Source organism: Diplotaxodon limnothrissa, linkage group LG11, assembly GCF_057381915.1.
Source record: "Diplotaxodon limnothrissa isolate DT_005_m linkage group LG11, D_limnothrissa_male_GT1.1, whole genome shotgun sequence".
Lineage (NCBI taxonomy): Eukaryota > Metazoa > Chordata > Actinopteri > Cichliformes > Cichlidae > Diplotaxodon > Diplotaxodon limnothrissa.
This window is the reverse complement of record NC_140606.1, coordinates 9,230,035-9,240,262: the sequence shown is the minus strand read 5'-3', so window position 1 is coordinate 9,240,262 and position 10,228 is coordinate 9,230,035. Positions and strand designations below refer to the sequence as shown.

At 44.1% G+C, this 10,228-nt stretch overlaps 1 pseudogene; it reads right to left on the bottom strand.

Annotated features, from left to right (window-relative positions):
• Positions 1 to 303: 303 nt before the first annotated feature.
• LOC146622300 (uncharacterized) lies at positions 304 to 7,477 on the bottom strand (annotated as a pseudogene).
• Positions 7,478 to 10,228: the final 2,751 nt, after the last annotated feature.

Sequence of the window (10,228 nt, the reverse complement as noted above, 5' to 3'; positions counted from 1 at the left end):
GAGTAAATTTCACTTGTTAGTTCGTCCAAGTATCCTACAATTGAGGACACCAAACTATTGGAAATCCCACTCCCCTGTAATTTGGCCACAATGGAGGCACACATTGCAAACATGACCACTGTTAAGGTGCTTTCGGAAACCTGCGTATGTCAAGAACTGAAACCTACAGCCTTGCTGAGAACAAAACAATTTTAATTTGGGCCTAGGATATTAACCATGTTCAACTCTTAAATGTGAAATCAACTGCTGATTGTTGGGATACAGTTTCTGATAAATTAAACAAGTCAGCATAGTTTTAACTTCTCACTCCCTGAGTGAGAGCGGTAGTGGCTGGTTAAGCAGTCTGGCTCTCAAATCTTAAATCTGGGTGACTCTCTCATTTTGCCCATATTAATGTTACACAATACACTGTTGTCTGCAGGAATGTGTAAAAATTCTCCAACGTAGCATCATAAGACATATTGAACACAAAATGTGTTTTGAAAAGTTCATCAAATGCCCCAAGGGAGTGGTTTGCATTGTATTGGATGAGATGCTTAGCTATGGTGATATGGACACTGTCAGACTTCCTCTTCTGATGGTCAACAGCGCGGTGGTATGGTTGCCAACCCTGCTGATTACAGAGATGTTCCCCCAAACTGCAGCACGACTAGGCTTAAGATAAGGAAACTCAACATTAGACATGAGAATAACCTGCAGCCAGACTGTCCACCATTTGACCTTAGAACTGAAGAAGATTCTCGGATGAGAGGTGAAACGTCTTCAAGCAACTTAAAGAAGTCCAGACGCTTTTCTTTGCAAGTTCCTTTGACTATGTTATTATTTATATATGGCTACAAAGGTGACATAAATTATTTTAACCACCTTAATAATATGATTACCTCATGAAAGAGTACAAGTCTCCCAATTGCCTCGCATGCACTAATTGCACAAATTTTTTGAGACTTTTGTTCCCCTGGAGATGGTGGAAGTAGATGTACCAGCAACAGCAAGAAAGCCATTTCTTGGTCGTAGGCTGAGGACAATGAGTGACAGGATTAACTGAAAACTCTTGTTCATATTTATGACAAAAATCAGATTCATCTTTCAGCGATTCACTGAACAAACAAATAACATTGAAGGGAAAAAAACTGTCTCACAGGTGTTCTCATTTCCTAATATTAATCATATGATCGCAAAAATCATGAATGAAGCAGCTGTACCTGAAATTATGGCAAATGCTTCAAAACAAGAAAAAGAAACAACTTACTTGTTGAGTCATCAAGATCACTTCCTGGAGGACTTTCTGCCGACTGCACCAAGTGATGCATCTCTAGTGTTGAAGTGAGCTGCTTAGCTCGTCGTCCCATTTCTGAAACAGTCTAGAGGATGTCTCGTCATCAAACAGGTAAATGAAATCTTGTTACACCTTTGGCAGAGAAGATATTAAACAACACAAATACTTTGAAATGTCAAGCTATTTCAAACATCTCATTTCAAACTCACTAGTCCTTTACTATACAGGAATCTTGGGAAGATAGAGATGTCTTTCTCATCTTCTAGAAAATCAGGCAATTTCTGTAGTATGATTGAGCAAAGATATTACCTCTTGGCAAGCATCCCCATCAAGCTGCCTGTCAACATTAACAGTCCTTTGGAAATTTGGGCCTCCTGGAAAAAGGTCTACAGAGCTATTCTGTGGCACTGCAGATCTTCGCCAAATTTTTCTTTGAACTGTTTTCAGATGCCAAGAAACGTATCCTGTGCTGCTTGCAGCATCATAGCATCCTTAAATTAAGAAAGGTTATTGTCACATTCAGTTCATAGAACTCAGAATTTTGAAATGCAAAAATGACACTTACATAGCCTTTCTTAAAATATGGATTCTTCAGGCAAGGGAAGAGCATCACAATACCAAGAGGATACTTCTCTCTGACTGCTTTTGTGGGGAGGTGTCTGAGAGGAGATATTAAATTAGTCATCAAAATGTATGCCACGGCCATGCAGAAAATTGGCACAAATAAAAAGAAACCCTGAAACACATATACCCACATATATACCCACTCACAATCATGTGAGCCACCAGGATGTTAACCATTTGTCCTCTTGTGGCATCAGTTAGCATTTCTGTTGTTTCATACTCTTGTAGTATGTCTTCACCAACAGACTGATTAAACCTGCCTTTCAAGCTCACGCTGACTTCTGACAGTCAGCACAACATTGCCTTGTCCAACAAGGCCCTGACTATTTCCACATCAGCTTCTGTCCCTGTTGCATCCCTGTATATGACTTCTGAATCAGGGGGCACGAAAAATCTCTCAATAACTGTAAGATAAAAATTCATGTGGTTTTGAGGCAGCACTTTGTATAGGTCACAGGTAAAGACTGTCCATTTTAAATGCATTAAGCCACCACTTAGTAACCATTAAATAGGTACATTTCTTCCCTTGCAGAACCTAAAGTCCAAATTTCAAAGTTAATGATTTGCTTTTTATACATATACAATACATGTTTCCTTAATTTACAAAACGGTTTGCTAAAGGCAAGGTTTAAAACAATACAAATCTGTTTCTAAAATTTTTCCCTATCAGAAGCTACAATAAAACTGAACACCTTTTTCGTGGAATTCGAGAAATTCAAACTGTCCTTCCAAGGCCTCCAGCTTGATATAGTTCTGTTGCTGGTTGTACTTCATCAGCATTTTTACCAAGACATACAAGAAAGTTTGATAAAGCAAATTATGATTTAAAGGGAAAACAGCTGAGATGCCCTGACTGCATTAAAAATGCGTGACAAGGTTAGCTAAACAGACCACATACAGAGGACTTTGTATTGTATCGTCCCTCCACAGAAGACAGAGGCGTTCGGTATTCAGTTTACCGGCTGTTTATTAGGAATGGTAACACAGGCTACTGTGGGCCATAGCCAACGCCAAAACAGAAAAAAGCGCTCCCTGAAGAATCAAAACAATCCCTCTCTCTCCTCTTAAAGTCACGCTCCTTTTTCCCACACACACACACACACACACACACACTCCATAACTCCCACCCCCATACACTCTCATCCAACAACAAGCATGTTCTCCTACAGACTCTCTGTCATAGATAGCTGATATGATTGACAAGCTTAATAGCCTCTAGACTATTACACCTTCAAGGACACTCGCTAAATCACATTGTTGCAGGTGTGGAACAACTATGCCAATACTGTGTGGCAATTCTGGACACAATGACACTGAGAACGCAACAATGAAGTTAACTCATAATCCAATCCTTTACAATTTGTATTTTCGCCAAGCGCTAGCTAGTCATTCTGACACACTAGTGCTGGCACCAAACAAGACTTTGTAACGCACTTATTCTCCGGATATGTTCCCGTCCATGAATCGCTACCTTATTGTGGTGGAGGGGTTTGTGTGGCCCAGGGATCCCAGGGGCTATGTTGTCTGGGAGCTTTTGCCCCCTGATAGGGTCTCCCATGGCAAATTGGTCCTGGGTGACGGGCCAGACAAAGAGCCTTCAGAAGACCCCTATGAGTAAAAGACCAAGGGTACAGTTCACCCTGTCCAGGATAGGGTTATCGGGGTTCCGCCCTGGAGCCAGGCCTGGAGAGGGTGCCCGAGGGTGAGCGTCTGGATGGGGCCCGGCTGGGCACAGCCCGAAAAAAGTACATCGGCCCATGCTCCTGGAGGCCCACCACCCTCAGGAAGCGTCATAAGGGTCAGGAGCAATGTGTGCTGAGCGGCGGTCAGGAGCAGAGGCCCTGGCGGACTGATCCCCAGCTATCAAGACTAGCAATTGGGACATGAAACATCACCTCTCTGTTGGGGAAGAAGCCTGAGTTAGTGCGTGAGGCTGTGTGTCAGCATCTACCGACTAGATATAGTTGGGCTCACCTCAACGCATGGCTTGGGCTCTGAAACCATTCTCCTGGAGAGGGGCTGGACTCTGTCTCAGTCTGGAATTGGCCATGAGGTCTGCCATGAGTTCCTGAAGGCTCTGTAGAGCTGTAGGGCTGTCTTGGTTGACACGTCTCTGCAATGTTGCATGGAGATCAGGGGTGGTACATCTGGAATGGCAGACCGGTGTGGTGGTTCCCATCTTTAAGAAGGGGGACCAGAGGGTGTTCCAACTATAGGGGGATCACACTCCTCAGCATCCCTGGAAAAGTCTAGGAGAGTCCATCCGTTAGTCGAACCTTGGATACAGGAGGAACAACGTGGTTTTCGTCTTGGTCATGGAACACTGGTCCAGCTCTTTATGCTTTCAAGAATTCTTGAGGATGCATGGAAGTTTGCCCAACCAGTCTACATGTGTTTTGTGGACTTGGAGAATGCATTCGATCATGTCCTACCGGGTGTCCTGTAGGAAGTGTTGCGGGAGTACGGGATGTCTGGCCCATTGCTACAGGCCATTCGATCCTTGTACAACTGTTGCAAGAGCTTGGTCCACATAGCCGACAATAAGTTGGACTTGTTCCCAGTAAGTGATGGACTCTGCTAGGGCTGCCCTTTGTCACCGATTCTGTTCGTAATTTTTATGGACAGAATTTCTAGGCGTAGCCAAGTTATGGAAAGCTTTCACTTGGGTGGTCTCAGAATCTTATTTCTGCTTTTTGCAGATGATGTGGTTTTGTTGGCTTCATCAGGTGATGGCCTCCAGCTCACACTGGAACGGTTTGCAGCCGAGTGTGTAGCAGTGGGAATGAGAATCAGCACCTCCAAATCTGAGGCCATGGTCGTCAGCTGGAAAAGGGTGGAGTGCCTACTCCGGGTCAGGGATGAGTTTCTGCCCCAAGTGGAGGAGTTCAAGTATCTTAGGGACTTGTTCACAAGTGATGGGAGAAGGGAGCGGAGGACTGACAGATGGATTGGTGTTACGGCTGCAGTGATGTGGTTGCTGTATTGGTCCGTCGTGGTGAAGAGAGAGTTGAGTGTAAAAGCAAAGTTCTCGATTTACCGGTTGATCTATGTCCCTACCTTTCTTTTGGGTAGTGACCAAAAGAATGAGATCAGGGATACAGGCGGCAGAAATGGGCTTCCTCTGAAGGGTGGTTGGCCTCTCCCTTAGGGATAGGGTGAGGAGTTTAGCCATCCGGGAGGGACTCAGAGTAGAGCCTCTGCTCCTCCACATCGAAAGGAGTCAGTTGAGGTGGTTCAGGCATCTGATAAGGATGCCTTCTGGGCAGGTGTTCTGGGAATGTCCCACTAGGAGGAGTCCCCATTGCAGACCCAGGACACGCTGGCGAGATTATATCTCTCCGTTGGCCTGGGAACACCTTGGTGTTCCCCCGGACAAGCTGGAGGAGCTGGCTGGGGAGAGGGAGGTATGGGCTTCTCTGCTTAGGCTGCTACCCCCTTAGAGCCGACTCTTTGAAGTGAACGACACGAGCCGGCTCCTTATTGGGAGAATGTGCATCTTCTTTTTGTTTTCATATTTTTTCATATGTATATTTAATTGTGTTGTGGTTTGCAGTGTTTTGTGTTTTTTCACTTTAAATTTGTGTAAAAGGAAAACGCTGAAATTTTAAATAGTTAAAAGTTGAAATGTAAACAGTTGGTTTTTGTATTATATGATTTATTTATTACATTTTATGTGGAGTGAATAAATAAAAGTATATTTACGGTGGCCCCTAGAGACAAAGCATGTACGAACTCCAAAACACGTACAAACTCCGAAGCACATACAAACCCCGAAGCACGTGCAAACTCCATAGCACGTACAAACTCCATAGCACGTACAAACTCCGAAGCACGTACAAACTCTGAAGCACGTACAAACTCCGAAGCACGTACAAACCCCGAAGCACGTACAAACCCCAAAGCACGTAAAAACTCTGAAGCACTCAGCAGGCATTACACACACACACAGGCAGGAACAGAGGATCACCGGAGATAACTCCTTTCTTTATTTTTCTTTGTTTTCTTCTTCTTTTTCCAAATACCACAACCAGAACAACATACTCACTAGTGCCCTCTAGCGCTTCTGGTAAATGCATCTACAGAACAAATGCAATAATGTGTGGACACAACATCTCCCCCTTTGAACAAGGATTTCTTATGTGAACCTGACTTCATCATTCTGATGTATGTCACCTAATACACGTTTAACATATTTCACATTACTCAGTGACATTCAACTTCCCATAACAAAGTCTTGGGTCCAGCAAGGTGGGTTCCTCATCCTGGTGGGCCTAAGCCTACTATCAGACTCAGAGTTAGATGCTAGATCAGTTCCTGGTTTATGACAGTCCATTGTTGTGTCAGAATCAGTACCTGTGTTCAGCTCTGACAGAGCCGATAAGTGTGAGGTGTTCCAGGTCCGTCCGTCAAATAAGTAAATAAGTGTTTGGTCCTTTCCTTGTCATGACAGTCCTTGGTTTAGAAAACTTTAACTCGCCTTTCTTTACCTTCCATGGCTTCCTAACCCGTACCTTGTCACCAGGCTGAAAGTTGGATGAATTGGCGTGTCTGCGAGCATCAGTGTATTCTTGCATTTTCATTTGCTTATTCTTAACTATTTCACACATGGTATGCCTCTCTGTCTGAGGAACAGGCATATCCATTACCTGTAACTTTGTTCTCATTCGTCGTCCATGGAGCAGTTCTGAAGTGGAAACTCCAGTTGTTGAATGAGGGTTTGCTCTGTAGTCCATCAGGTAAGTTCTCAGGAACGATTTCCAGGGTTGTCCTTGAATCAAGGCAGTCTGTAGGCAGTCTTTTGAATCTCTCAACTTCCCCATTAGCTCTTGGGTAATACACTGAGGATCTCAGGTGTTGGATTCCCCTGCTTTTAAGGAAGTCAGCGAACTCAGCAGAGAGAAATTGAGAGGCATTGTCACTTATCAATGTCTTTGGATTCCCTTCACGAGAGAAAACTACAGAAAGGAACTGAATGATAGTAGCTGCATCAGCTCGGGAAGCAAAAGCTACTTCAGGCCACTTACTAAAGTAGTCTACTAATGTGATGGCAAATCTACAGTCAGAAGGGGCTATTTCAAAAGGGCCTATGATGTCCACAGACACCTTTCCCCAAGCAGCAGCTGGTAAAGGAATGGGTTGAAGTGGAGCATCATGGGTGATAGTGGACTTGTCATTCTGTCTGCATGTTGCACAGTTCTTTATCAGTGTCTCTATGTGACAATCCATTTTGGGCCACCAGTACAATTCCCTCAGGTGTTGTTTGGTACGTACAATGCCTTGGTGAGTTTCATGAGCTATATCAGCAAGTTTTTTCTGCAACGACTCAGGCACTAGCAATCGGTGTGTACCTCTGACGATGCACTCGTTCAAGACCGCGAGTTCATGGTGGATTGGGAAGTGTGGCTGTAAGTCAGGTTCCAGTGACATCTTCCTTGCAGGCCAGCCTTTCTGTATCTGCACACGGAGCTTTGTGAACACTGGACAGGCTTTGCACTCTGACTGGAAGTCATCCTCAGACACAGCACTCAGATCAGTGAGGATGGCTGCAACTGACTCCACATCCTCTGCACATGCCATGTCTGTCTCGGGAAGTGGGAGCCTAGAAAGATAGTCAGCAACATGGTTCAATGACCCAGTTCTATATTCCACTTCATAGTCAAACTCCAACAGGCGAGTTGACCATCTGGCTATGCGTAGACTGGCTCTGTTATTGCCTTTAGTAGTCAGCAGTGTTGTAAGTGCTCTGTGATCTGTTCGTAGGAGGAATTTTCTGCCCCAGAGCCATGTGCACCATTTTTCAGCAGCCCAGACACAAGCTAGGGGTTCCTTCTCAACGATTGAGTATTTCCTCTCTGCATCAGACAGGCTGCGAGATGCAAATGCAACAGTCTGTTCTGCATTATTACCGTGAAGTTGAGTCAAAACAGCACCTACACGGTAGTTTGAGGCATCTGTCGAGACTATGGTGGGCTTACTGTTTTAATCAATTTTAAATCATGCTTTTAATTTGCTTTTGTTTCTAATGTCTCTGTAAAGCACTTTGAATCACCTTGTTGTTGAATTGTGCTATACAAATAAATTTGCCTTGCCTTGCCTTACTGGGGTCGAACATCACCAGGGCAGGGCTGTGCATGATTAACCGCTTGACTTGATCAAACGCTACCTGAGCTGCTTCGTTCCAGTGGAATGAACAGTCCTTACGCAGAAGAGCTCTCAGTCGTGTAATTTGGCACAAACTTGCTGTACCATGCACTCAAGCCAAGAAATGAGCGCAGGTTTGCAGGATCAGTAGGGGGCGGAGCATGCAGGATAGCAGTGACATGAGAGTCATCTGGCAGCAGACCTTCTGGACCGATCTTTTGACCAAGAAAGCTCAGAGTAGTTTGACGAAGTTGACATTTGTCAACATTGAGTTTCAGTCCTGCATTGTTGATTCTGTGTAACACAGCATGCAGATTGGCCTCATGTTCGGCTTCTGAAGTTCTGTATATGATGACATCATCAAGATTAGCATTGCACCCCTATTCTGGCCACGTAGGATTTGTGTCATCATCTTTTGGAACACTGCAGGTGCTGAACTCAACCCATAGGGAACTCTGCAGTACTGGTACAGTCCTTCATGTGTAATGAAAGCAGTGAGCCCTCTACTCTCTTCATGTAGTTTCAGCTGATGGTAGGCGGATTTAAGATCCAGGGTGGGGAACATGACAGCCCCACGCAGCTCAGACAGTATGTCCTCTATCAGTGGCAAGGGATGACTGTCAACGACCACCGCTTTGTTAGGTTCTCTCAAATTAACGCACATGCGTATGCCACCAGTCTTCCTTCTAGTGACTACAATCGGGGAGACCCATTCAGATGCATCGATTTTCTCTATGATGCCATGTTCCTCAAGGTTCTTGAGTTCTGCGGAAACAGCATCACGGACTGTCAGGGGTAAGCGTCGAAGTTTCTGCTGTATTGGCTTCACTTCAGGTCGCACCTTCACTTTATGTACAAAGTCCTCTGCACATCCGAATGCAACTGGAGAATCACATTCCTGTTTGCATTGAGTGGGCAGAGCAGAGGTTTGCTGAAGTGTAGCACAGACCTTGGAACTCTCAAGGACTAATTGTCCCCCTTTTATGTGTAGCTGGAGGGCGGTCACCAAGTCCATGCCCAGTATGGGTGTTCCTGTTCTCACAATGTAGAGATCTGTGGAGGCACTCTTGCCATTGTAAGTAATGCCAGCTCTAAGACACCCTAATACATCCAGTTTCTCTTTTGAATATGTAATAAGCTGAACAGCTGGATTACTTAAATTAACTGAGCCAAAATTTGTGCTGTAAACATGTTCAGGCAGTATGGAAACACCAGACCCTGTGTCTACTAGTAGCTTAACAGTACATGCCTGTGCAGTATTTGGTACAGTGACAGTAACAGTGCACATCAGTTTAGCCAGATCACCACTGACACAATTGTCAACAATTAAAACACACATTTCAGGCACAGTCACTTCATTAACAGGCTTATGGGAAGATTTACACACTTTCGAAAAATGTCCCACATGTATTACATTTGCAGTCTTTTGGGGGGCAGGATTTATCATTGGCTTTGTGATTAGCTGAACCACAACGGTAGCACGTCGGAGCTGTATCCGTTTTTTTAGCTGCTTTGTATTTTGGCTTGCGCATTTTCTTTTGTACTTGAACAGCGGCAACAGGCTTTGTTTCACCAACAGCAATGGCCTTTGTATCAGCTATTGCAGCCTCTGTACGCCTAGCAATTTACAAAGCTCTATCAAGCGTCAAATCCTCCTCCATTAGCAGTCTTTCACGTATATGAGCATTATATGTCTTCTCTACAAGTTGATCCCGCAACATTTCATTCTCCATAGCCCCAATCGGATCGATACCAAAATATGCAGTATCGCACACCACTAGTGTTGAGCTTTTGTTACCTAGTGGCTACACCAGCCAGGAAGTACCAACGACCAGATTTGGTGTGTGGTAGTAACAGGTAAATTAACTTTTTTTTTTTAAATTATTTGAATATATATGAGTGCCTGTGTATAAATACACAAACAATACACATATGCTTTCAATTGTGTAATTTAAGTCATCTAGATAGCTCTGTTTTGGAAGTTCAGTTAACGCTAGAAATGTGCTTTGGAGTTTGTACGTGCTTTTTGGAGTTTGTACGTGCTTTGTCTCTAGGGGCCACCGTATATATTTATATATGAACTAGAGATGGCACGATACCACTTTTTTATGTCCGATACCGATATCATAAATTTGGATATCTGCCGATACCGATATGAATCCGATATAGTGTTTTTTAATCAACAAA